Raw genomic sequence first — 24185 nt, 5'->3', positions numbered from 1 at the left:
AGCAACCCCTCTCATTGTGATTTCCAGACTCATGCCAAGCAAGCATTCTGTAGTCACTGATCGTTCTCCTGACCCACACACAAACTCCACAAGTGAACTTGATTGCCAGCTGTGCTCTTCCCCGACTCTGCGTGAATAAACAGGAACTGCCGCGCTGAAAGGCAATGTGTGTTTAGGTTTTATTTGATTCAACTTAAAATGTGAGCCAACACAATCATTTTTGCTCATTAAAGCATGGCAGCCAAAGGCAAGGAGCGTTCATTGAGCAAATGTTAAAACATGCTGATGAGGTGCTTCACCTGAGGAAGCGCTACTTAGCTCCTCATAAGAAAGATGAAATGATGCAAATCAGGTGTGATGGGTCATTGACATGGGTGAATATCACAAAGACCTCTTAAATTTAGATGCAGTTCACTCACCAAAAGCGTGAGAAAAATGAGATCCAGCTGTCTCTCAACTTTGGATGAAGCAACCATAGTGTATTTAATCTACATTAATTTTGTGTACCACATAATCCAAGTATTCAAGTGTTTCACAGCAGATAAAGTCGGCGCAAGATTCTAGCGTTGCAGAGGTCTTTAACAGTGTGGAACACGTACACAACAATGGACCCTTTTTTGAGGAGGAATTTTGCGATGCAAATGTATTACTCTTTTGAACGCATATTGTTTTGAGAATCCAAACGCTTTACTTAAGTGGCCTTAGCAACGAAGTAGGGGGTAAGTCACTGTTGATGGACTACACTGCTGATGGGCATGTCATACAATTTCATGGAAAAAACCAAAATCCAAAACTATCCCTTTAAGTCATGAAATCAGCCATGCTAAGTCCAAAATAAAAAAGCACTCTCCTCCCATTCCGTGTGGAAGTGGTAGGTTTGTGGCTTCTTAACTTAATTATTATTAATAAATACATTTGAGGCTAACTGGTTAGATTGTTAGCACGCTGGTCTGATACAAGTCCCTGCAGCATAAGAGCTGCAATGTGATAATATGAGCGTAAAGGTGACTATGGGGTATTATTTAATCTATACAGGGATGTAGTAATGTTAATACCTTAATACCTTATTTATAAACAGGTTTGCTATTATGTATGAAAATATTCCATTTATTAACATTGGATAAGATAAGATAAGATATGCCTTTATTCGTCCCTCAGTGGGGAAATTTGAATTGCACAGCAGCAAGAGTACAGAATCAGTTAAGCAGTACAAAATACACAATGTAGAAAAATAAACAATATAAACAACCCACATATTAACCAAATCAACAGTTTTTCCCAGAGTTATATACAATACAGTATGTAGATAATATGAAACGAGATGAGATATATGACCAGTCTATACACTGAGATCTTGCTAGTGAGTTAATATGAGGCATTATGGAAATACTTCACATAGAACTTAGTATATTGCATTTAGAGCCCTTAGTATTGCACATGGAGGTTGATCAGATATTGTACAGTGAATGGGGTCTGGAGTAACTATACTGACTATAAAAGCAAGTATTACACAGATGTACATAGTGGTGTAGAAGTCTATTGGGAGCAGTGCTGGTTGTACAGCCTGACAGCTGCTATCCTATATCCTATATCCATTGAACACAGTCAGGTTTGGAACCAAATAACTCCCATAAATGAGGGACAACTGTAGTGTGTTTTAGGTATACCATTTGTATGTAACTGTACAAAATCTACCAGCTCTCCAGTTTTGAATGATTGAATGAATGACTGGCCGCATGGTGGATGAGTGGTTAGCATATTGGCCACACAGTCAGGAGATCAGGAAGACCTGGGTTGGGGATCTCTGTGTGGAGTTTGCATTTTTTTCCCCTTGTGTGCATGGGTTTTCTCCAGGTACTCTGGTTTCCTCCCACATTCCAAAAAGATCTCTTGCTGGGATAGACTCCAGCATACCCCTGCAACCCTAATGAGGATAAACAGCATAGAAAATGGATGGAATGAATGACATTGTACTTAGTTACCTGATGGTGTGAGGGTAAGAAAACAGGCAGTGCAATGGTAGATAAGATGGAAGTCAATTCTAAAAGGCCGATAGAAGCTTAGAGTGTTGTGAGACACATGGAAAGGATAGATAAGTCTTTTTTTTAATATATTTTTTTAATGGTCTGTTAGTTTCTCTGCTGGGCTTAAGGGCACTGTTCCAAGTTTAAAATGAGAAAGTGGAAGATACCCATTTGGTAATGGGCTCAGACAGTCTGCATTTCATCATTTGAGATAGAGGCTTGAAGACAGCAAATACTCACTGCTGTGCTATGAATACCTCTAAGTATGTATAGTTCCACTTTATAGAGAGTAGATGCCGTATGGGTCACTTGAACCACAGCTCATTGGTTCGGTAGACGGCGTTTCTGTAACATCTGTGGCTACAGGGATAAAAATGACAAAAATAAAGCTAATTTTAGCCTACCCTGTTGCTGTAAAATGTGATGGCCAGTATTCCAAATGATTTGCGTAGGGCAATGGAGAGATTTAGCGCTAGATAAAAAAAAAAAAAAAAAGGTATGCAGATGTTTGAGACGGCGTGTGACGGGGAATGAAGGCTCGCACATAATGATGCTGGCTGCTTGTCAAGAACATGACAATGCTTTGGATCGAAAATGGAAATACGGACAACCCTCCATTGTCCCCTGCAGACTGAGAGCGATGTTTTAGTCAACATGCCAGCTAATTTAAAACACCAAGCAACTGTTCAAAAGTGATGAGCTCATTTCATAGGATTCTAATATCTGTGGAAATGCCCTCCGTTTGCCATGGTCCTTGTCACACTGTTTTCCATCTTATGCACCCATCCACCATTGCTGCTCATAACTTGCACTTATTTTCAGGGACACTCACCCCAATTCTATTGTATTCGTGTGTTGCGTTTACATGCTCATTCTTGGCCTCATTATATCAACCCCGGAGAAACGAGCACACGTTTATGCAGTAAACATCTGGCTGAGTGGATGTTTCAATGAAATCGTGAGGTCATAGAGATTTTCTACAGGCCCCGTGCAAACTGTCTGGCTATATAAGAATGGCTTTGCTTTCTCTCGCTCTCATTACACATTCACTTTTATCTACTAGTCCACTCTTCTATAGAGCCTTTGTAGCATTTATCTCTCATGAGAGGGGGGGGGGGTATCAGATTCGGCTGGCTATTAGGCTGAAGGACTCCAATTTCAAATGCTCTGCTTGTATATCGTGCATATTCACAGTCTTTCACCGAGAGTTGCATACTAATGTACATACAATAGCACCCAGAGAGCCCTCTGGATCCTGGAGGGACGTTTTTGTGTCATTATTGAACGGTGGAGGAATGAACAGTTCATATTTAGACCTTATCCACAGGCTATTGATCGCCCTTTTACATGCAAGGTCTGTGTTCACTGACGTTTTTTGTAACCGCAGTGCCTCTTCTAATGTGTAGTACACAGTAAATGCCAACATAGAACTTAATTGGGTGCTTGTTATGAACACTAATTTTAAATAAGTATTTAGTAATTTGGAATTGAAAAACACACTTAACTTGACTTATACCAGTTAAGCCAAATAAAAAAAAAATAATTTATTGGGCATTTTTTGGACCTGCACAGCCCATTCTGCATTGTGGGCAGAAGTCAGATGCCTTAGGCACGCCCAGAGCTTGTGGAACGACTTCTACTTCTACTTTGTTCGGTAAGTCTGCATTTTCTTAATGTGATGATATGCTGTACACATATACAGAACCACGTAATGCTAAGAAGAAGAAAGAATGCATAATCGTCCGTCGTCTTGTGCTTGGCCGGCTTGTTTAGACTCAAGACAAAGTGGAATTATTTTCGTCAGTCATTTTGGAGTGTAAGACAAGGAAGTACCAGTACAATGCTGACTGGGGCGAGGAATGCCAGTCAAAATATTCAGCTATTATGATAGCTTCTTTGTAATAATAGCTTCTGTTCATGTGATGGCAACTGAGTGGCAAACAGGTTTTTCGAAAGTATTGACACCTTACTGCTCTTAAAGTTGTCAGTGAGTGTCCATCAACATATATTGAAGTAGAATTTTGCTATGTTGTTTTTGCTGCAGATTGACAAGCTCAAGTCACCATATTAGAGTCGGCTGTTGGGTCTTCGGCTTAAGTATTTGTGCGGAGAACAATTATGATATGCGTTTTGGATCCCCATTTTGTCTTGACAAGATAACAATCCTTCTTTGTTTCCACTTTTATAGTGAATGGTGTGTGAAGTGTTGCAGCGATCTGGTGAATGTGGCTTACCCACTCATTATGAAAACTGGAAAATAAGCCTCAAATACAAACTACCGTGCACAACTCTGGAAAAGCAGAATGTTAGAGGTAATTTAAGAAATGATGCCTGATAGCCATCACTTAAAGATCTGTATAATGTGACCATTCCAACAGCTTTAACGTTTTGACTTTTTTTTTACACCTTGAACATCAGGTACCATTTTCAACTCTGCGTCACATTCAAGGGGATACAAAAGTTGGTAATGCAACAACTGTCTAGAAAAAGCTCAAAGACTGAAGACAAATAGACAAATAGACAAAGTTCATCAAGGAAAAACACTTGTCAGTAAATGTATAAATCTGCTTCAAACAGGTTCTGTTTTTCATTTTTTACCCCCTCAGCTCTGATTGGCTTTGTTCAATTTTAGATTCTGTTCATTTTTGAAAGTGCAGAAATTGAAATGTACAATGTATAAATGTTCTAATCAGGGTCCCGTGACATAAGGTAGGGTTTATTTGAATTTAATTTTGAGCACTTTTAAGAATACTATTTAAAACAAGATGTGCCAATAAGGTCCCAATAGAATTGATTACACTACTGTAATCAGGAGTCTCCGAATTCAAACACAGATATAGTTAAGAAGCACTTTGGGCGTGTGACCAATCACAGCGGAGTGGGCATGCCTGGAGGCGAGCCATGAGTGGAATAAATGAAAACAGACCGTTTTGTCAGAAAGCACAAATCAAAAAAAATACCGCTGGAATAGGTGCAGATTCTGGAAAATCTAAGAAGTTTTTTGTGCGGGTTATTGTGTGTACCTGCTCTATAGGAGACCACAATTCAATACAAAGGGTAAAAAAATGAGCATAATAAGTCCCCATTGAAAATAATTGACACCCCATGTAAATAACATTTGTGGTGCCCCCAATGGGTGGTGCTCAAAAAATCATACATATAGTTCAAACGCTCTCAAGGTTTGCAATCATTAGAGACCTGGGGCTGTAGTCACAAAGCTTCTCAGAGTCATGTCAGAAAGCTTCTAACTTAGCTTGAAAATTCAGAGCAAGGAATCTTAGCTTAAGAGTGATTAAGGAAGTACTTGAGAGCAACTCTGCGCAAGGAAGGGACATTTATCTAAGTGAGGAGGCGTGGTTGGCCCTGTTGCTAGGTATGCCACAGTCTTCTAAGAACTGTGTTTGGTTGTTACAAAAAGGGGGAAGACCAAAAAAAAAAAAAGAAAAAATGTGCTCAGCTCCTGTAACGGATGGACAGGAAAATCAACCAATCAGTTATAACTTGAAGAAATATATAACTGTTATGTCATGATGATGAAACCTGGCAAAACTGAATTAATTGTGACTCGACTTCAGAATGTTTGAACGCACCTCATTCACATGCCGATTATATTGATATGCTTGTTGAATAGGAGGGGTGCTGCAATTCTTCTCACCACAAAGACTTGTACCCTGGCAGGAATGTGCTTGCAAAAGCCATGCTGAACATGGCAAAATAAAATAAAAATAAAAAACTTGACTTATAACACAATTTGTTTCAGTGTTTCTTTATGCTTAAAGGGTAGGTTACCTCATTTAAATGGCAGTATTTCTGTACTTCAAGGCACCGCTCGAGGGGACATGGGTGCGAAAATGACGTAATTTGTCCTCACAGAGCTGCGTGGTCCTTGTGGATGCAGAGAGCATCAAACGGGCTTTAGGCTTCTTAAAAGTCCTCCTCACTACTCCTAACATTTTGCTTAGGAGCTCTCTTATGGCCTAAGGTGCTTTGTGAATAACTCAAAATTCGAAGAAAAATATTTTTGACATTGTGAATACGGGCTCTGGTCAATAACTTGTGGCCAATGAGTTGCGATGACACGGCTAAGTTACAGTGGGTATTTTACGGAGAGCCATGTGAGAAATTTCAAGCCAATCTGACATTTGAGGTCAAACTTTGGGGTTTAAATTTTATGTATTATACAGTAAACCTCGGATATATCGGATTCAATTGTTCCCACTGGTTTTGTCCGATATAAGCGAAATCCGATATATGCGTATACCGGAAAATGTCCGTTTTACGCATATATCGGATTTCTATCCGGTATATGCGTAAATCGGATTTTATCCGTTATAAAAAGGCACTTCCTTGACTATGTTTCCAATGTACCTGGACTGGGCAATGAAAAGAGACGTAAGGTAATGAGAATTTAACTTTATTGGACTCTGAGCATAACAAATTGTTAATTAAGCTAGGCCCTGTTACGCCCGTCGGGCCTACGTTATTTCCAATAGTGAGGTTAAGATCTCATTCAATAAATCCCAGGGTGTTTTCTGGCAGCATTTGCCAGATTAACCCAGTTTCGTCGGCATTAAAAATGTCCTCTGCTTTAAAACGTCTCAGAATGTCAGCTAGCTTCGGAGCGCCACGATGCGGCCATCCGATATATGCGAGGGAAATTTAATGGAAATGCATTGGAACGGGACTGGAGATTTTGTCCGAAATAGGCGAAATCCGTTGTAAAAAATCCGATATATGCAATGAATTTTTATTGGAAATGCATTACAGAAAAATCGGTTCTTTTTTATCTGTCCGTTGTAAGCGAATTTCCGATATATCCGAGTCCGATATATCTGAGGTTTACTGTATTATGTTATATTCGGTTTAATATATTCTTTTTTATATATTCAATTTATTAATTAATTTCTTTCCATATGTATAAATAACATATTTTTGTAGCTAGAAAATCTGAATATACCATGTTGTAAATATGTTTTTTAACAATATTAAAGGTGAGGCCTTTAATACAGACATGAACACCTCTATAGTAACTCTGGTATTACCCCATGTAGTAGACATTATTATTATTATTATTATTATTATTGTATATTATTGCAAAAGATATAAGATATAAATACAACTCATACTTGTGTGTGTTGCTATAAATGTGTTCCCATTTGCTGATACCTAATGACCAGTGTAAAATGTGTCTTTTGAATAAGTTATATTTGTATTTTAGTTCATTTGGCAGTGTTTATACTTGAAAAGGCTTAATTTAGGCAAGGAAAAAATGTAATGTCCTTACAGTAAATATGTATATTTTTGGACTAATAATGGGCTGTATTCACCCATGAAACAACATGATTTATTCATATACGACGGAACATTTTAGGAACATTCCAACCATAGAGCACTTACATGGGCAAATATCAAACACAAGTATTTGTTATATAATATGCCATACATACTGTATACTTAGCTTGAAGCTGTTAGCGTCTCTGAACGGTGCAAGTGTCATTCCTCCACCACTACAACAAACTCACTCCTTTTGCAAAAATTACCTTTTTTTTTAGAATTAAGCCCTTCATTTAGTGTGTCTCAAAAGTATTACAAATTTTGCATAATTAAGAATCAAACCATACATTTTGATACTTGGTTGAAAATCCTTTGCATTCATTGTCTGTCTGTAGTCTATAGAGCTCATGAATATCAACTTGTGAGCTTCCTCCTTGCAGATTTATGGTTCTTCAGTTGCCTTCACTTTGATGTGGTATGCTTTGGTTCTTGAAGTGTTCCTTTCCCCCTCCGTACTTCTCTCTGCTCTATAATACAACACCTTGACCTTGATCTGTCTGTTTTTTTACACTTTTTTCGGGGGCAAAGTCTAATCTGACTGTAATTCTTGAATGATACTAGTGTTTCTTGCCTCTTGATCCATGTCACCACTGCCTCAGATTTGTTTCTGATACAGTTATTTTTAATGGTGAATATTTCCCCTAATATTATAAACTCTCCACTGCTTTAGGCTGCATGCCAGTACTGTCATTGCAGTACTTGCAATAGGCAATACATCATTACCATGAGGGTGTGTGTGCGTGTTTTGTGGAGACTTTGTGTGTATCTGCATTTATTGACGTCATGAGTGCTTGTCTTTTAAATGCATTAATAACCAACAATGCACTAAGAATTGTGTTTATTAAATTGTAATATCCATCCATCCATTTTTTTATACCGCTTATCCTTGTTAGGGCCGCAGGATAGGCTGGAGCCTAGCCCAGATGACTTTGGGTGAGAGGCGGGTCACTAGAGTGGTCGCCAGCCAATCACAGGGCACATATAGACAAACAACCATTCACACTCACATTCATACCTATGGACAATTTGGAGTCGCCAATTAACCTAGCATGTTTTTGGAATGTGGGCGGAAACCGGAGTACCCGGAGAAAACCCACGTATGCACGGGGAGAACATGCAAACTCCACACATAGATGCCAAGCGTAGAATCGAACCCAGATCTTCCTGATCGCCTGACTGTGTGGCCAAAATTATAATATATCAGTTATATTTGTATATTTACATGACATTGGATTAAACTAAAATAAATTACATATTTGTGTAACTCTAATGCATTAAAAATGTAATTTAATTATTTAATCTTATTATATTAAACATTGACACATGTGTTGAGACACCTGGCAGTAGAGGAAGTGAAAATATAAAAGAAAATGCACACTATAAGACTTTTGGTAGGACTTTCTTGGAGATTACGTGAAAGGTCTGACTCAGCATCTCGGTTGTAGTTCATCCCAAAGGTGTTTGATCTTTGTTCATACACTCCGAACTCATCCACGCTTTCTTTATTGGTGGGCCATCCCTAAAGTTAGAGGTATAAAACTGTCTAATATGGATTGTTGCGATCATTTGAAAATGTCTTTTTATTCTGTATATGGCAATGTACTAAAAACGCCCAATCGATTGACTACAATGTATGTACAGAGGAAACACAAAAGGGACAAAATGAAAGCATTTAGACCTGCTGGTAATGGATCTTTGTGTGGCAAAGTGTCGCTGCTAGTTCTCAGAATGAGTTTCTAGCCCCATTGCCTTGCACAGTCATGTTTGACATGCTGCCTCCCCTCGCTATTGCTCCACTCCTACTGCTCAGTCCCTCCAGGATTTTGGAGGCTTTTTGGGGTGATTCTTGTGGCCTAAAATGCCAGATTTTTGCAGCAGCTTCACAAAGCTCACTCAGTAGCTTTGCATCGGCTCATGATTTTATGAAGTCTTAATGTTCTTTTTAACCTTAAACCCGCGCAGACCTCACAGCTAGGAGACAGCTAGGTTCAATTCCACCCTCGGCCATCTCTGTGTGGAGTTTGCATGTTCTTCCCGTGTATGCGTGGGTTTTCTCCGGGTACTCCGGTTTGCTCCCACATTCCAAAAACATGCTAGGTTAATTGGCGACTCCAAATTGTCCACAGGTATGAATGTGAGTGTGAATGGTTGTTTGTCTATATGTGCCCTGTGATTGGCTGCCGACCAGTCCAGGGTGTACCCTGCCTCTCGCACAAAGACAGCTGGGATAGGCTCCAGCACCCTTGCGACCCTTGTGAGGAAAAGGGGTGGAAAATGAATGAATGAATGAATTAACCTTAAACCCCATAATCCTCACTTGTCTATATGTCTGTTGATGTAAACAAGGACTTGAGGAGGTGGGGGATGGATGGACATATTTGATTGGCTTTTGTTTCAGCTTGACAAACAATGACCACACAACTGAACACAAAATGCAGTTTTTAAATGACACGTTTTATTATTAAGCGAGAAAATTAAAATCCAAACCCACATGGTATGGTGTGAAAAAGTGATTGCCCCCTAAACCTAATAACTCGTTGGGCCATCCTTAGCAGCAACAATTGCTATCAAGCGTTTGTGATAACTTGCATTGAGTCTCTTGAGTCTCTTTTGAAGAGTTTATGGCCACTCATTTTTGCAGAATTGTTGTAATTCAGCCACATTAGAGGGTTTTCCAGCATTAAATGCCTTTTTAGGTCAGGGCACAGCATCTCAATAGGATTCAGTTTAGGACTTTGACTAGGTCACTCCAAAGTGTAAAAGTCTACAACGTTCAAAGTTTTGTTTTTCTTTACCCATTCACCCACCTTTCAAAAAGTTCATTTTTCTGTATGATATCAGGGATTATCAAGAAGCTTCAATATTTTCTGGCAAAATTGAGGCGAGCCTGAATGGGGTTTTTTGTTCAGCATTGGTTTTTGTTGTGGAACTCTGCCATGCTGTTGAAAAACTGTTCACCCCAAGTACTTAAAATTCTCCACCTTTTCTATCTCTTCTCCCTGTAACCTCACTCTTCCACTTGGGTCCCTCTCATTCACACACATTGTCTTGCTGCGGCTAATCTTCATTCCTCTCCTTTCCAGGGCAAACATAGACTTTCTTTATTGTCATTGCAGTGAAATTGCCAACGAAATGTCGTTGCCTGGCTCCCGTGTAATAATAAATAATAAATAATAAATAATAAATAATAAATAATAAATAATAAATAATAAATAATAAATAATAAATAATAAATAATAAATAATAAATAATACATAATACATAATACATAATACATAATACATAATACATAATAAATAAGATCTCCAAAGACACAATGCAGCTCCCTCTGACCTTCTCTGTACTTCTCCATTGACATTCTTAAAGTAAATACTGCATCTTTAGTACTTTTTTTTGGTATGAAACAATACTGCTGCTCACAAATACTGACTTCTGCCCTTAGTCTCGCTTCAACTACTCTTTCCCATAACTTCATTGTATGGCTCATTAGCTTCATACCTCTGTAGTTGCCACAGCTATGCAGCACATCACCCTTGTTCTTAAAAATGGCCACCAAAACACTTCGCCTTCATTCCTGAGGCATCTTCTCACCACCTAAGATCCTATTGAACAACCTGGTTCAGGAACTCTACTGCTACCTCTCTTAGACACGTCCATACCTCCAAAGGTATACCATCAGGACCAAGTGCCTTCCCATTTTTCGTGCAACTAATCCTACATTTCTATAGCGGAGTCAGGATAACTACCTGAACATAACTAGCCGCTACGCCGTTATACATACAGGCATCTTACCTTTTGAGTGAGTTTATCTGTAATCAGAATAAAAGGATGAAAACTGCATTTCCGTGTTGCTTGAATCAGGAAGGAGCTTATTGTCAGCTGACTGATGTCATATGACATCTACAAAGTGACATTTCTGATTCACACTATCTTCTCTATTGACCGGAAGCCCGTGATTGGTGTAATGGGCATCCTGCGGTTAGACAGCTGACAGGGGCAACAGGGTCAAATGAGATATCTGAAAATGATTATGATTAGCCAAAATGTGTGATGAAGTTGCAGGGATTTGATAAAGTTGCAAGGATGCACATCGTTCGCAGGGATTGGTTGTTTGAACTGTTGCAATCGCAACATCGCCAAATCCTGGAGGGCCTGACTGCTGCACCGTAATTACTGCACTTACATAGCGAGTCACGATGCATCGACCTCGGATGGATTCAACTGAGGGCAAAGGAAGGGAGGGCGCTGAGCAAAAGTAATGAGGCAGGAGCGATAAGAAAAAAATAAATTCTGTCAGGGCAAAAACGTTAACATTGTGCATAAAGTAATGCATAGAGGAGTTGATGGCGTGTTGTATGCACGTCATTAATTATTTGCAGTCTCCCAGTCTTTAATACAATGTAATGAGACAGAAGACGGTTACAGTTGGCCCTCCACGGTTTCATTCAAGATGCAACCTGGCTGTGTGTGTCTGCTGTCTGTCACAGCCCAGAGAAGGCTCCATGCCTCTCTTGTGTTTGATTTACTGTCACGTGACCCAGCAGCGACAGGCAACCAAACACAGCCCGACCGGCAGACAGGCAAGCCCAAATATACCAGAAAGAAAGAGGAGTTACATTGTAAATAATTTTTTGATGGGGGCCACGGCGGTCGAGTGGTTAGCGCGCAGACCTCACAGCTAGGAGACCAGGGTTCAATTTCACCCTCGGCCATCTCTGTGTGGAGTTTGCATGTTCTCCCCGTGCATGCGTGGGTTTTCTCCGGGTACTCCGGTTTCCTCCCACATTCCAAAAACATGCTAGTTTAATTGGTGACTCCAAATTGTCCATAGGTATGAATGTGAGTGTGAATGGTTGTTTGTCCATGTGTGCCCTGTGATTGGCTGGCCACCAGTCCAGGGTGTACCCTGCCTCTCGCCCCAAGACAGCTGGGATAGGTTCCAGCACCCCCTCAACCCTCGTGAGGAAAAAGCGGTAGAAAATGAATGAATGAATATTTTTTTGATTAATTTAAAACTTCATTCAGTTTGATTATGCATCCACCTTTTTCGAAAGGTGTCGGTGTCGGCGATACTGGCCCTGCATTTACTAGGTATCGGAACAATACCAAATCTAGCCGTATCGCACACAACAGTTTTAGAGTAATCAGTGTACTGCTTGATTACAGATTTACTATCCAAAGAAGATAATTCAACACACAGAGAATTGTGTCTAGACTTCAGTCAAGCATGGTGGTGGTGGTGGTGGTGGTGGTGGCAGCATCATGATCTGGGCCTGCATGAGTGCTCTTAACAAGCATGTTGCTGCAAAATTGACAGTGACAATTAGCCCATGTGTGAGTGTTTTAAAAATAAAACTTGAAATAAAAAACATCCCAACCTCTCAGGTGGTTTACCAGCTCAAGCTAACACACGCTTGCCTGCAGTGACATGTCTTACAGACTGTTGGTCTAATTAGTGTCCATTAAAAAAAACACAAACGCCAGTTAAAAGTTTATGTCAGAGTACACAAGTGCTATTTGAAGTGTATCCAACGATGGAAAATCAAAGAGAAGACTCTATTCAGCTATCACTGTAAGCATCCGGATGGCTGACCTATCTTTGAGCCTTCAATTGGGACATTGAACCTGTGCTATTGCCAACAAAACCATTAATGTGTGATATCAATTTGGAAAAAATGTTGAAACTAAAACTAACAACTAAAAATGGAAATGTGGAAAAAAGTTATAAAAAAATATTAAATTATTATTGTTATAATTATGAAATTATGAAATTATGAAATTATTAAATAAAAAATATTACATTTTCGCTTGGTTCTCCATGCTCCATTCTCACAGATGACAGCAGACATGCTGTCACTTTGTCTTTGTTTTACTTGATATGCCACTGCTGTATCTTCCAAATATGATAATTTTGAAGTATTTCCACATCCATTTCCTTCTTCATCCTCGTCTTCCCATCAGCCGTGTTTCCAATGCAACCAAGGCTGTTTAAGTATGGACGCCACCTTCATGAGTTACCTTGCATTGACCTTCTATGGTGAAGTGGAGAAGTGCATACACACACTTCTCCTCAAGGTGGAATCTATGAACCACAAATGTGTGTGTAGACCACTGTTTATCGGACTGGACGCAGGGTTTCTGGTTTACGCACATCTTTAGAAATGCGGCCCCTGGTCTGTCAAACATTGAGCTCTAACCGTTTGGGAGAGAGTGAGAGAAAGAGACAAAAACACAGAGAAGTCAAACCCACAAGACAGTGGTAAACTTAATGTCCATAAAGTATGTTCCAAATGATGACTTACATATCTTGTAAATCAGACATAAACACCAATCAAAAGTAGCCTAACAGGTTTCTCTAATAAGAATTCATTCATTCATTCATTTTCTACCGCTTATCCTCACGAGGGCTGGAGCCTATCCCAGCTGTCTTTGGGCAAGAGGCGGGGTACACCCTGGACTGGTCGCCAGCCAATCACAGGGCACATATGTTTTTGGAATGTGGGAGGAAACCGGAGTACCCGGAGAAAACCCACGCATGCACGAGGAGAACATGCAAATTCCACACAGAGATGGCAGAGGGTGGAATTGAACCCTGGTCTCCTAGCTGTGAGGTCTGCGCGCTAAGCACTCGTTCGCCGTGCAGCCCCTAATAAGAATTATGAAGCTAAATAAATACTTTGTTAGATTGGTGATGTTGTCGATATTCTCCTCGTACAGATGACAGATCAATAGTCATAATTTCCCAGGATTAAATTACTCATTTCGCCATTTAAGAAGGATTAAATGATCTTTAAGTGGTTGAGACTACTTTACCTTTTTGTTCCTGTATACTATGGTAATTAGGGACAAAGTCCTTTATTGTTAGCATCCCTCTCATTAGTGTGATAATCCACCGTGCTACTCCTGTAATTATTTTCCTCAATTTTGCATGGAGGCTAATGGAGACCCACTGAGAATGAATACTGCTGCTGTTTTAAGGCAACAACACGATAAACAGTCTAAAATATTTATACGCTTGGAGGTTTGCTATGCAGATCATAGGTGCAAAAAAAATGTAATTGGAGGCAGATGTGAAGAAAAAGTCACATCCATTGAAGTTCTCTTCTGCTGCTGTTTTATGCTTGCATGAGATTTACCAGCAGCGTGTCGTTGCGCTCATTGTGTCCTGATTGATCCACCACCTTTATGATTTCAAGCCATAATTTGATTACAGGTCTTATGCTATGTTTTCATGTAATTAAATTCACTTCTTTAGCCATAAGGGGATTATCAGACTACTCTGTAGTGCTCTTGTTGAATCAGCAACTATTATCTGACAGAGGAAGAGCACCACTTAGTTACCTCTTATAGTGATGCGCTGGTCTCTTTGGAATATTCTGCTTTGCCCATTGTGTATTGTCTTTAAGATTTCATTACCTGCTTCAAGCCTGAAAGAGTGAGAGGTATTACTTTGATCAGTGGCGAGCAGCGTATTTGGTAGCTGAGGCTTCAGTGGGCCAGCCAGATTTTTTTTTTTTTTACATCAAACATCGTGAGAAGCTTGTATCAAAAACAAAACAATAGTGATAGGCATTTAGGGAGAGAGGAACTCAAACACATTTAGTAGGATAAGGGCCACTACTCTTGATTCTGAATGCCCTGGGAAGATTACATTGATATGGCAACACATTCAAGCTGAAATCACTAAAAACTAACATGCACTTGCACTATTGGAAGCACTGCAGCTCTTGGTCTTCAGCTTTTAACTCCAGTGTTTCCTCAGGGGGGTCCTCCACACTGGGGGCTGTGTCGGGTCTGCTGAGGGGGTGCCATCCTTGGTTCCCTTCGACCCGGCCGGCTGGGGGTTCCTCCCTTTAATGTGGGGGTCCGCCCGTCTGTCGGAGTCGGGGGGCCCGGGTGGTGGTCCTCCGATGGCACGGCCTGCAGCTCCTCGCAGTGTGGACGGCCCCAAAGGTGGCGTTTCCTTGTTCCTCAGTGCCATGCCATGTCTCCCTACTGTGTGTGATTGTGTGTGTGTGGGTCTAGTATGGAGGGTGGGAAGGAGGGGCTTTCTTTTGTTTCTTTGTTTTTTCCTTTTAATTGTGGTAATTGTTTTAATTCTGTAAAGCACTTTGTGTTGCATGTCTTTGCAGGAAAAATGCTATACAAATAAAGTTGATTCGATTTGATTTAACAGACAGTGCTTCTGGTAATGGTTCGGCCTTGCTGGTCCTGATTGCACATCACTGACTTTGATCATTACACAACTTTGTGGAAGGGTGGAAATATGCACAATATTGATAAAATGCAGATAAAGGTATTGATTTGCAGTATGTAAAAAAGGGAAGAGGTCCTGCTGGGTAAATACATACCAAATTGCAACTGAGTACCAGGTTTAATTTCCTGGGAAAGTACAGTACTGATCTGAAAGACAACCATGAATATCAGACAACCTTAATTTTACTGGGCCTAATTGCTTGGAAAAATTATATATATTTTAAAATAAATTAGGTTGATTAACTGGCTGGAATAATCATATTTTGTTGCAGCTTGTTTGGTGACTCTGCATTATTGATCACCACTTACATCACAGCATTATACAGTAACCCCTTCTCTGTTGTTTGGTGACCTCCTTAACAACCTTTGAGACCCTTTTTTGAGAGGGTTTCTACAGCTCTCCGAGTTATTGATGTGTGTGAGTGACAGGAAGAAAAGCTTAGACTCGAATGGGGAGAAGTTGTTTGGTGCAACCAGCGGGTGTCCACATATAAATCTTTACATCCTTATCATAAGGTTACCCAAATTTTTTAGACAAATCGATTCAATGCAATAATTGTTTTTTTTTAATGCTAGATTAATTGGCGACTCCAAATTGTCCATAGGTATGAATGTGAGTGTGAATGGTTGTTTGTCTATATGTGCCCTGTGATTGGCTGGCGACCACTCCAGGGTGTACCCCGCCTCTCGCCCGAAGACAGCTGGGATAGGCTGCAGCACCCCCGCGACCCTCATGAGGATAAGCGGTAGAAAATGAATAAATGACTGAATAACAAGGTAATTTGTATTTGAATGTTCTGAACACCTGTTTCCATGCCATTCCATAGCCTTGATGTAGCTCACCTTCTCATAGTTGGCGTCTTGATGTACATTGGACAGTAAAACTAGTTGGAAAAAGTATCCTTTGGTACACGTCTTAAGATAGTGGCATCTCGCCTGGCATCGGGGAGAAGGCTCTGCAACATCCGCTGTAGAACAACCAGGTTTAGAGACAGCTACTTCCCCCTGGCCATCAGACTGCTCAATGCCAAATAAGCCCCTCTACCTGCCCACATGCACATGCAAAACTTTAAATTATTATTATTTGTTAAAAATTATTTGTGCAATTTACTGTTTACGCTGTACATTGTTGTTCATTTTTGATGTCATCTATTTATTCTCCACATTATTATTTATTTATTATTATTTATCTTTTTTTGTCTCTGGTATTATACGGGATCCAGGCAACGATATTTCGACATATCCATCCATCCATCCATCTACTAGTATTACATTAGACACATGCAGAGGTACAGTGTGCTGTAGGTAGGATTCAGCATTCACGGCCCCGCAAATTTGCAGATTTTTTTTTTTATACATTTGTGTAAAAATCCCTGAAAATAGTCAGTAATCATTTATCTATACAGTGGTACTTTAAGATGACATAAGACGTCTGCTGGTTGCAGCCAAGTAATGCACTCCAGTTCTTCCTTCAAGATGCAATTAAACAGGATTCCTATTAATCAATTATTAATCAATTATCTAGTGGCTATAGATTGACGCTGCATACCTCGTCTAGTAGCTAACGCTTCATCTCTCGTTAGCTCAGATCTCTCTGCAACAGCCACTCCCTCCACACTCGCCTCGTCTTTTGCACACGGACCCGGTGAAAACAAAGTGAATAATTCAGGCCGCTACAAAGGTGTGTGAGCACGGATACAGTTTAATATATGGCAAAGAGCCAGAATCACCACCAAACCCCCCTTTCAGTTTGTAGGGAAAAACTGATTTCTATTGCCTAACATACTCTGAAACAAAGAGGAGGAGATGACAAGCTAAGCACTTAGATGAAAGAGCACAAAGGAGTGAGAGATGGTAGAAAAAAGGAGCGCGTACAGACAGTGAAAGCGTAGGGGGCTGAGCATCTGTCACTTTGGGCTAACCTGTAGTAAGTGTGATAACTCTTCACACAGCACCTTTGGTGTGCTTCATGCTTCTCTACACCTTGTAAAGCAAATGTCACAGCCATTCAACAACCCAAATTCTGGAGGAACACATTTCCTCTTTCTCTCTTTCTCTCTTGCGCACACATGTTTATTATTTTTGCCCATCTCTCTTCCAATTTAAAGTGAATTTGGTCATTCATTAGACAGGCAGAGAGGCAATAATCATCAAGGGACAATGCAGATTTCCTGGCTTCTTCCATTTTAAAAAGCTCCCACATGAGCTTGGCTGAAATGTCTTTCAATTGTGCTGACCTAATAAAAGAGAACACAGTTTGGATAAAATATGGCCAATATTAATGCTACTGCTTGTTTTAGGGGCTCTGTGCACATGGGCAAAATATAATAAAGCAATAGACTCAACATTATATTGTATGGCCAACTAATCGGGACTTTAAATGTCAGCACTTTATCATTTTATTATTTAAACTCATGCTTTTATATTTTCTCAACTTTTCATTTATTATAATGAAAAGTTCATTCATTTATATTTATATTCATACAGTGTTCATATAATAATACAAAAAATATTTTTTGCAGGACTTATTATTGTGAGAGACACAATATTAGGAGCGTATCTAGTCATTTGGGTCTGAAAAACCTTTCCTCTGACTTTGTCCTCTTGTCTGCTCCATTTAACGCCACCTCATTTTTCTCCAAACTGGGCCAGCAAGTTTGTTTTTGCTCCCCACTTCTGGAGTCAGGTTGCACATGCACAGTAACATGGAATAGTCCATTGCATGAGAAGGGAAAGAGAATGAATGAAAAGTGGGTTTTTCCACCTCTGCTGGGTCCCTCCAGTCACACCCGCTGCCTTCTGAAGAGCAGATGCAGCGCTGACTCACTCTTCTGTGCCCGGAGACGAGATACAATATTAAAATTGCTGTAGCGGAGCTGATCAGCGAAAGGGATCAGTATATCGGCCAACATTGATAGCGTCCTTTTTCACTGATATCAGTGATACCGATCGGTGGCCGATTGATCACAGCATCCCTAATAATATTTCTATAGTTTTTACCATTGTAATGACAATTTGTTGAATATCACTGAGCGTTATTATTGTTCTGTATTGTCAAGGGCCAAATTATTAATCCGGCATTTGCTTTGTATTAGAAAAAGATACAAAGGCCTCACATTGACCACTACCTCCTCAGAAGTCATGCAAATCAGTTGGGTGAAGCCCAGTGGCAGGCTGCTCACCACAGCCCACAGTTTATCAGAACCCCAGATGAAGCACACCCAGGCACAGATCCGCCAGTGGACTTGAGCCCTAAGCCCACTGAGTCACAGCTAGCAGTAGAAAGGAAGATGGACGGCTGAGAGCCCAGAGGCTTTCAACCATCCTGTGACTCTAATAGTGCCAGAAAAATGAGTGGGGAAAACCACCGACACAGACCTTGTCTATTTTCTAGAACAGGAGTCTCAAACACAACTAAAATGGCGGCCAGTGGCCGTCAGGTCTGGGTGAGTCTGGGTGGCATCAAGCATGCATCAACCGAATGTGTCAATGTGTCAACAAAAGCTCCTGTAAGTTGTCACAAGAGTGAGCTACGGTAGCCCATAAGTGCTAAAACATGTCATATTAAGCTTCCCAAGACGCTGTCGTAATGACAGTTGATATGCATTAGCCGAAATGTAACTTGTTATGAACTTCAGAGACGGCAATATACTCACTAGGGAAGAATTAAATTTGAAACACTTATATGCTAGGACTTAAATAAAATAAATTAAAATACATTTCTGGGGATCACAATCGATGAAAATATGAGCTGGAAACCTCATATTACAAATATACAACATAAGGTGGCCAGAAATATTTCAGTATTGAACAAAGCAAAATTTGTTCTCAATCAGAAATCACTCCACACTCTTTATTGCTCTCTGGTTCTACCATATCTTACTTATTGTGTGGAAATATGGGCTAATAACTATAAAAGCAATCTTCACTCGCTAAATGTACTACAAAAAAGGTCAGTAGGATAATTCATAATGCCGCCTACAGAGAACATACTAACTCCTTATTTCTAAAATCACAAATACTTAAACTTGCTGATATAGTTCATCTTCAAACAGCTAAAATAATGCATAAGGCTAAAAACAACCAATTACCTAAAAATGTCATCCAATACTTCTCTACAAGAGAGGAGAAATATGATCTCAGGGAAGAACTACATTTGAAACACTTCTATGCTAGGACTACGTTAAAAAGCCATAGCATTTCAGTATGTGGAATCAAACTATGGAATGGATTGAGTAAGGACCTCAAACAATGCACAACAATGAGCCAATTCAAGAAACAATACAAGCAGTTGATGTTTGCTAAATACAAGGATGAAGAGTCTTGAACCAGTCATGATGTGCTATATATATCACTATATTGACAGTTACTATGGTACCCATTATGTCATTGTATGGTCATATCACCTTGTACTTCGGTAAAGCAGGAAGTGAACAAATGTAACAGTTACTGATTGTAAAAGTACCAGATGGAGGGGTAGGATTTAATAAGCATTGCTTCTTCCTACTCCTTTTGGACATGTGGAACTGTGAACTGATTATGTGATGCACTCAATTGTAATCTAAAAACAACCACAAATTAATATGCAACAAGGCAACAACTACTAGTGGAGGATTATAAACACCCACTATGTTAACTCTAAACATGGACTTTGAGCGACTATTTACAAAATGGTGCCGCAAAGCATTACAAATGTTTCGAGCTTTCCAGCATGCTATGCGGCACTTGTTTTGAAAAACAAAAAACAAAAAAACAAGTTGCAAGTTTGAGATTGTTGTTCTATAAGGTTTATAAGGAGATGCTGACTGGCCAACCCCACCAAGCAAACATCCCTAATAACATGACCGAGTCAGTTATCATGGGATTGTAACACGCCATTCTAGAAAGGAATCACGTGTGGACTTATACAGGTGTACCTCGTATTGTGGCTGTGTATTTCAATAATTCAATAGGTATCAGAAACAACCGAAGCAGGCCCACCACTGTGGGATTTCAATCTGTTATACCTGAACATCTTGACTGTTTGTGTGTGAATGCATGTATAGTCTTTGGCACACACATACAACAAGCATACAGATTAGTCAGATGTAGTACTATAGTTCTCTGTAAACCCAGTCTGACCCATGTGGAATACCCAGGACTAGCATATGGAAAATTGCACTAAAAGCTTTTGAAATCAATGCTCTGCAGTAGCCATGGCAGCAGAAGCACACATGTTCTACCAAATTCACATGGGGAGACATTGTGTGTTTGTGTGCACATGTGAGTGGCACATTCTCAACAAGCATAACGAAGGGTACACATCACGCATCGAAAAAAAAATCAGTGTTTTATGAGCAAATCCTGTGACGATAAAAAGTTGTGGATGTACAGTAGAGTACAGCTATTGATCTTTGTACCGCTGCTGCTGAATGGCATCTGGCTCTTTGATGCAATGTGACTATTAATAATCAATGGGGCTCTCCAGAGAGAATTTCATCAACCTAGCAGCCAATTAAGACTAGTTTTTATTTTTTTCATATTGCTGTGCATCATGTTTGCTTGTTCATGTTCATGTACTGTATGTGTTTGGCACAGTAAAGTGATTCGGGTTACTTCAGGGCCATCTTATATGCGGGTCAAAACAGTGATAGTCAATTTTTCTCATAAATGATGTAGGAAATAGCTCATCTGTACCATTCAGGTGCCATTACTGTATAAAAAAGCCTGCATGTTAGCTTTGTTGTACAGGTGACAAAGCATATTATTATTAGTTATTATTATTAAGCTTAACATTTAAACTTTTTGTCATAATATTATGCATTTTTGTTATTTTTTTCAACTTTAATTTTAATTGTGTTTTTAGAAAAAAAGCTATTTTTCTCATATGAAATGAATCCATTCAATACACCCGAAAATATCAACAAAAATACATTTTATATAGAATAATTGTTTTACATGCAAAATATAATAATAATAATTATTGATGAATAAAATAAACCAATGAACATTTAAGATAATTTTTTACCTTTATTGAAAACTATTGTTGGTGACGATGGTGAGGAGCAAAGGAGAAGGGCCATAATGTACTGTACATTCATGTACTGTATGTGTTTGGCACAGTAAAGTGATTCGGGTTACTTCAGGGCCATCTTATATGCACGTCAAAACAGTGATAGTAAATTGTTTTTAGTTTTTTCAACTTTAATTTTAATTGTGTTTTTAGAAAACAAGCTATTTTAATTAATCCATTCAATACACCCAAAAATATCAACAAAAATACATTTTATAGAGAACAATTGTTTTATAATAATAATTATTGATGAATAAAATAAACCAATGAACATTTAAGATCATTTTTTACCTTTATTGAAAACTATTGTTGGTGACGATGGTGAGGAGCCAAGGAGGAGGGCGGGATCCTTGTACTTTCTTGACCTTGAATTGATCTTGAATTTAATTGTTTCTCTTACCTTTTTTAATCAATTTTTTTGTACTTACAAGGTTCATTATTTATCGGTCACGCTCAATAATGTAAGTCAGTGAGTCAGTAACACTAAGGGTTCTATGTTTGGATGCTTGATTGCACAGAATGATGCATATAGAGCAACCAAAATAACTGAGATGGGGCAAAATTTGTGTCAAAAAACAAATAATAAAAATAAATGGGGCAGTCAAAAACCGAGGTTTGACCGTGCCAATACATTTAAAGGGAAGTGCATTTTCTGGGGAATTTGGCCCTACAAAATAGTGCAAAATTCTGCAGAAAAGTAGTGATGGGAAAAGCATCCAAGCACTGTACAAATAGTGTGAGTACACACAAGAATTATCATATTTTTGTGTCCCACTCCTGAATTTTGATTCTATTTTCCACTTGAATTCACTGTCATCTGTGAGACAGTTGCATTTTATTCAAGCAAGACTTGATTGCTGTGTTGAACAGCTTTTGTCGTGCATACTAAGGGCGAGGAAAAATAACTGACATGCACTGTCGTTATTGTCTAAATACGGATAAAAACTGTGGCGTCAAAGAGATCTACTCCCCCTTCCTTTTTGGATCTGAAGTGTTGATGCCCCCATCGTTTTTTTTGATGATGATGATGATGCAAGTCAGATGAAATGAGCCACAAAGTGAATTACTGCTTATTAACAGGCTGGTTCACATTTTTGGAGCGTTGGGTTGTCAAGGCTTCTTATTTCCTACGCACAACTCAAAAACCAAAAGGAAGAGTACAAAAGTAATGCATTCTTGCCTTAGGATGAGGCAGGCTCCATCCTTCTACTGGTAGAGTGACATGGTTTGTTGAGTGCACTGCATTGGTAATAATTTCAAATCTCTACTTTATGTTGCAAAATATTCTTTCCTCTTTGACCAGGTATATGTTAGACAAACTAAAAAGACTGACCACCCAAAAAACATGGAAGGCAGGCGACAATAGTTGATAACAATTGACACTGACACAATACATTGATTCATGCGATTTGATGCTATTTATTTTATATATATACTGTATTGTGTATAAAGCAAATTACTAATCTGTTGGTCTGTCCTTGCACACATCCAGGGATCAAACCATGATCCACTGCGTGACAGGCGCTAGCCATCAAGCCAAAAGAGCAAGGGTAGCACAAGGTGTCAGGAAGTGACGTTTACAAGATCCCCTTACACACACAGACACAACATCAAATTAAAAGCACAAAATGAATACAGTCAACACTGGTACGAGCCTGGAGTTTGTTTTTCAGAGAGATTACAACATAACATCATTGTTTAGTGTGTGGCCGCCAGCAGTGTACGAGTAATAATTAACTTGAGGTTGTGCACCGAACAAACATGCACATTAGCACTCAAAACAGACATAATTGCGTCATCAAAGTTTACCTTTATGCATGCAGCACAGAGCATCAGCATCAGCCCGGTGGTTGGGGAACCTCTGATCCGGAGGTTCTTTGTTCACTATTTTTGCAGTAGGTCTTTAAACAACAGAGCACTCCTGTCATTAGGAGCATCTGCTTGTTTTAATTTATGACAATATGAGCCTTTCAGTGAGGTAAACATGTAAAAGGTATGGCAGATAGATGTAGCATTTCTATTGAAAGACAAATTTTAAGCATAGTGGTTTCAACTGCATCAGTGAAATAGCTGCTGTAGTGGTCAAAATGTCTTGCGATCACACAGTAGAAGGATTCTGATGTCAATGAAATCACAGCAAATGCCTCTGATGGACTGCAGCAATGTTTTCTTTTCGAGCTCGCAGTTTTTGACAGGGATATGCTTTGGTTGATAAGAGTACTTTATGATATAATATACTCAAACAGTGATTGCCACACTGCACAACCAATTTTCTGTTTTGTCAGTTACAACCTGTTTCTCTAAAATGGTTTAGATCTGTTTTGTTTTTTTTTCAAAATATAGAGAAAAAGGCTACATGGCGGTCGAGTGGTTAGCGTGCAGGCCTCACAGCTAGGTGCGCAGAGTTCAATTCCACCCTCAGTCATCTCATCTGCATGTTCTGCCCGTGCATGCGTGGGTTTTCTCCGGGTACTCCGGTTTCCTCCCACATTCCAAAAACATGCTAGGTTAATTGGTGA

General features: G+C 39.5%; 1 protein-coding gene across 16 annotated transcripts in view; it reads left to right on the top strand.

Moving 5' to 3' along the window:
* Positions 1 to 24185, top strand: part of shank3a (SH3 and multiple ankyrin repeat domains 3a) — a 222846-nt gene that overhangs the window by 41101 nt on the left and 157560 nt on the right. The window lies entirely within an intron of this gene.

Source organism: Doryrhamphus excisus, chromosome 6 (assembly GCF_030265055.1).
Source record: "Doryrhamphus excisus isolate RoL2022-K1 chromosome 6, RoL_Dexc_1.0, whole genome shotgun sequence".
Taxonomy (NCBI): domain Eukaryota; kingdom Metazoa; phylum Chordata; class Actinopteri; order Syngnathiformes; family Syngnathidae; genus Doryrhamphus; species Doryrhamphus excisus.
The sequence above is the reverse complement of the archived record's forward strand: the minus strand, read 5'-3'. Positions and strand labels throughout refer to the sequence as shown.